Source organism: Vombatus ursinus, unplaced genomic scaffold, assembly GCF_900497805.2.
Source record: "Vombatus ursinus unplaced genomic scaffold, bare-nosed wombat genome assembly UNPS02014810.1, whole genome shotgun sequence".
Lineage (NCBI taxonomy): Eukaryota > Metazoa > Chordata > Mammalia > Diprotodontia > Vombatidae > Vombatus > Vombatus ursinus.
The window spans coordinates 49,515,063-49,520,395 of record NW_020954588.1 but is presented as its reverse complement, the minus strand read 5'-3'; positions in this window follow the sequence as shown (position 1 = coordinate 49,520,395).

Sequence of the window (5,333 nt, the reverse complement as noted above, 5' to 3'; positions counted from 1 at the left end):
TCGGTCCCAGAAGGTACGAGCAGGAGCAACGGGGGTGGTTGTAGAGGGCCTGAGTAATTAGAGCCGTTCAAGGGGGCATGGGCCGCCTTAGCTGGGGGCTGGTTCTTGCTCACTGGAGGTCTTCAGGCAGAGACGAGGGGACCCTTTGTTAGAGATACTCTAACTCAAGGGATACTCGGGATTCTCGGTCAGGTGTGCGTTAGGTTAGAGGTCCTCAGAGGGCCTTTCCAACTCAAATTCTGTGAATCAGTGTCTTCTGTTTTCTAGCTTTGTGACTTCAGGTCAAGTACTTCAGCTCCTTGAGTTTTAGCTTCCTCATTTGTGGAATGAGGGATTTGGACCAGATCCAAGGTCCAAAGCTGCAAGGCCCCTTCCCGTTCTGATCCTGTGACTTTCCTCCACAGAGAACAAGGCTCTAGGTGAAGAAATTGATCTGTTGGAAACACTCCTGAACGTTCGGAAGGAGAAGGACCCAAATAAAATTGCAAAGGAGAGGGAAGAAACAGGCAGGAGGAGAAGACAGAGAGACAGAAAAATAGGGAGAGATAGAGACAGAGGAAGAGAGGGAGAGAGAGAGAGAGATGGGGAGACAGAGAGAGAGACAAAGATGAGAGGCAGAGAGGAAAGAGAGGGAGGGAGGGAGAGAGGGAGAGAGAAAGAAAGAGAGACTAGGAAAAATCAACCTAGTAGATGTTGACAGTTCATTTCTATGGCCAGTTTAAAACCCTTAAAGGATGGGAAATGTAATGATGAATGGGCGGCTATAATTTAAACTCTTTTCCCTAAACGTTAAGGTTAAACAAACATGTGCCAGATATGTGCGATATTACAATCGACCTTCACAAGTTTTTGTCTAGTTGTAAGTTGCTTTTTCCCTAAGAAAAGATTTGTTTCTTCAGGTTTGCCCATTTGTTCATTCATTCATTCATTCATTCATTCATCCATCTCTCCATCCACCCAGCAAACGCCTGTGGGAACACGGCCTCAACGGAAGGCCCAGAGTCCACTGCTCTGCAGGACGTGAAGCTGCTCTGCTTTTCCCTCAGGGGTCCCTCCCCTCCATGGGCTTACATAACTCTGACCCAAATGTCCCTACGTGGGTAGCAGAGATAGCTTACACACTTGGAGCTGAATCATCTCCACTGATTGGTTCAGGGCCTCTGTTTCTAATTAAAGATATTTGGTCTGAAGAGCTCTGGGTTCCTCGAGGGCACCTGTGTCCTGAATGACGCCTATCCAGCACCTTGTTCAATCATAATCTGTGCTCTTGGTGTCATAGAGGGAGCTATGAAACTTACCTGGCCGAGTGGGCAGATGCCATGTTGGCAGTGAAGAATCAGGGCTCATCCTGCTTCCCCCGGAGGAGTAAATCCATCTTCCAGCATGTATGAAGCACCTACTAAGTGCTGGGCACTGGGGAAATGAGCACAGAAGTAGGACTGTCTGGTGCTCAAGGAGTTTACATTCTGCTTGGGAGATGTTATGACCATTAAAGTGTCTGTCCAATCCACAAGCAACAGGATCAGAGATGTTGAGCTGGAGGGACTTCAGAAATCATCTGGCCCCACCCTCTCATTTTATGGATGAACTCCTGAGTCCCTGCAGGAGAAGTAGGCTACCCAAGGGCACGAGAGTAGCAAATGGAGCTAGGATTTGAATCCAAATCCAGGTCACTATCATCCATGGCACCCAATGCTCTCTCCCAGTACCATAGGTATTCTTGAGTTAGGACCATTCCCTTTGTTCTGGGGTAGATATAATTTGGTAGATAGATATTTCCAGAGACCTGACCCACAGAGAGATGCCACCTGCTGGCACTCAGTTAAGTTTTGAACCTGGGTTGAAATCACTGTCACCAGCCTTCTTCACTTGCTTGTGTAGATGGCAAGCTGCTTGAGGGCAGGGACTTAACAGCAGGACCATTTGGAAAAAGGAAAAGAGAATGGAATCCACAAAGCAGAGGCCAGTGAGCATGACTTCAATTCCTGGCAAAGTTCTAGAACATATAATTAAACGGGTGGTTAGTGTACCTCTAGAAGGGGAAGTGATGATAACAGAGCCCTCTGGGTTTCACTGAGAGCGAATCATGCCAGACTCAACCTATTTCCTTTTTTGGGGATCGAAGAGGGGTAGGAAGAAATGAATGGATTCTTCTGTTTTCATTTTATGCCTTGGTTCTAACAGATCGGAGCTGGTTTTGTTTATGATTTCTTGTAGTATGCAGGCAACGGGGGTGGATGTAGAGGGCCTGAGTAATTAGAGCCGTTCAAGGGGGCATGGGCCGCCTTAGCTGGGGGCTGGTTCTTGCTCACTGGAGGTCTTCAGGCAGAGACGAGGGGACCCTTTGTTAGAGATACTCTAACTCAAGGGATACTCGGGATTCTCGGTCAGGTGTGCGTTAGGTTAGAGGTCCTCAGAGGGCCTTTCCAACTCAAATTCTGTGAATCAGTGTCTTCTGTTTTCTAGCTTTGTGACTTCAGGTCAAGTACTTCAGCTCCTTGAGTTTTAGCTTCCTCATTTGTGGAATGAGGGATTTGGACCAGATCCAAGGTCCAAAGCTGCAAGGCCCCTTCCCGTTCTGATCCTGTGACTTTCCTCCACAGAGAACAAGGCCAGTATGCAGGCTTTTAAAAATATGATTTTTAGGTAGTCTGATGATTGACAGATGATTTTTCCTTGACCCACTTTAAATGTTTTTAATAGTATATGCCTTTTACTTTCTTTGCTTTTTCAATCTTGTTGTCATTGGGTGATGGGGGCAGCAGACTGTTGACCAGTGAACAGGTGTTAGCATGCTTGGCTGGTACAATCCCCCATGGGGAAGAGGCGCAATGCCATGGAAGATGGACCAATGCCTTGGGGAGATTAGGACCGTGCCTGCTCATGGTCTTGGATGGGTTCGCCATGTCTTCTGTGCCGGGCACTCCCACTTACCACTGCCCATAATTCTTCCCTAATTCCTTTTGTCCACAGGGTTGCTAAACTGATACATAAGCTATAGATAGAGCTTTAATGATAGTTCCCCCAGACGGTGGAAAAGCCCTCGACAAAGACTCTGGAGAGAGGTGGGTTAGACCACGGGATAAGTAAGTGGCTCAGAACCGATTCAGTGCTGGACCCATGTTAGTTCCACGACCATCTGGAAGCTGGCCTCCAGTGTCATCGGTGACTTGCATCAAGGCTAGATGGTAGATGATGCAATGTTGGAAGGAATAGCTCTTTTCAGTGAGGATTTGAAAAGGTCCCGAGAGGCCAGAACTTTGAGACAAATCTACAAATCAGATTTAATGACCAAATCCCAGTGAGATCAACTCTGCTCTGTCCTGTCTATATCCCATAAGTACCTAGGTATTTGCCTGTTGCTTATGCCGGTGCTTTGGCCTTTCTTTGTAGCATTAAGGACTCAGTAAATCTTTCCTCTCCCTCTCTGAACCTCCTAAGACAAGTTAACACAAAGAACCTGAAAATTTACCAACAAATTTAACAGAGGAAAAAAAAAAGTCATTTGGGAAACTTTTGGAGGGCAGAGACCTGTGTTTGGAAAGCTGGGGATTGAGCCTAGTTGAGTGGCCCTGGACAAGTCACTTTCTTCCCTTAGGCCTTGTTTTCCCCATCTGTAGAATGGGGACAACCCCTGCCCACCCCAGAATTGTGGTGAGGCTTAAAAATGAGATCCCACAAGTGAGGAGATTGGTAAATTACAGAGTACTGGAGAAGTGGGCGCTATCCCGACAGCCACTTGGATTTGTCTCTGCGCCATGCTGTCCTTGGGGGCTCATATGCTATATCTGGGGGCTGGAAGGGCAAAGAGACTGAGGACTGAAGCAAGTCAAGGAAACTAGTGGGGGTGACATCATCCTGCGCTTTGGCAATGGAATGGAGGATGGATTGGAGCAAGTGGAGATTTGGGGCAGGCAGACCCACTACCAGGCTGTGGCAATAGTACAGGCATGAGGTGACAAGGGTCTGTACCTAGGGGGTGGCAGTGTCAGAGGAGAGAAGGGGGCAGATCTGAGAGACATTGCTAAGGTGAGAGTCACAGGCCTGGGTGCCATGTTGGATATGGGGCAGGGTGAGAGGTAGTGGAGGATGAAGCCTCGGTGGTGAGGCAGCATTTGTCACTGGATGATGGGGGACTGGCCTGGGTGTCGACCCAGCTGCACCAGCATGGCTAAATCTCTCATTCCCTCAGTTTTCCTCTTGTGTAAAATGGCAAATTGTGTGTACTTCCCTCCTGAGGCTGTAAGGTTTACAGGCGATAACCCATAGGAAGTGTTTTGTGAATCCTCCAGACCCAAGCAGGCCTGGGACTTGTCTCCCGAGAGTAAACCATCGCCACATTCTCATAGAAACAAACATGCAGTCTACACAAGAACAGAAATTTCAGTTGGAAATCTCATAGGATCACACTAATTCATTCAACAAGCATTTATTGATCGCCTACTGTTTGCCAGACAAAAAGGAAAGAATCCCTGCCCTCAAGGAGCTCACATACTAGAGGAAGAAAACAAGATGTACACAGTTAATACAAAATACATAAATACAAAATAATATCAGGAGGGGTGGAGGTGGGCAGGGGCATCAGGGCGGGCCTCACGGAGGAGGCAGCTGAGCTGAGCTGAGCCTTGAGGGAACCCGGGATTGTAAGAGGTGGGGGTGAGGAGGGAGTGAGTGCATTCCAGACGTGGGGGACGGCCAGAATAGCATAAAAGAAGCCCGGAAAGCCAGGCCAGAGTCAGTCGGTGAAAGGCTTCCGTGCCCAAGAGCGGACCTCAGGAATGATCTAGTCCAGCCCTCTCGTTTGACCGACAGAGAAAGCGAGGCCCGAAGGGGCAGTGTCTGGTCTAAGGTCCCCCAGGAGAGGGTGAGGGCCCAGGCAGGGGCCACCAGAGTGGGAGGCGGGCTTTGGGGGTCCGCTCCCCTTCAGACTACCACCTCTCAGTCTTAGGACTTTGGCGATGACTCAGTTTAACAAGCTCATTTACAGGGGAGGAAACAGGCTCACTCCTCAAAGTCACAGACCCGGGTAGGGGCCCAGCCAAGATCACCAACCAAGTCTCGGAGGGGGGACGGGGAGAGGAGAAAACATGCAGGCGGGGCAGGTGGCCCTCGGAGCGGTCTTTGGCCAGAATGTGTTTCTTTCCCACGAGGCATCGGGTTACCGTCAGCATCAATGAGGCCAACCACGGAGGGGGGCTGCCCCGGAGGGCCACGATCCAGGAGGGAGGCGGTCACCTACTCAAAGACAGTCCCCCGAGCCATGCACTGTGCCCCATGCACTGTGGGTGGCTGAAATGCTCTGCGGGAATAATCAACGAGTCTGAGCTAGGAAA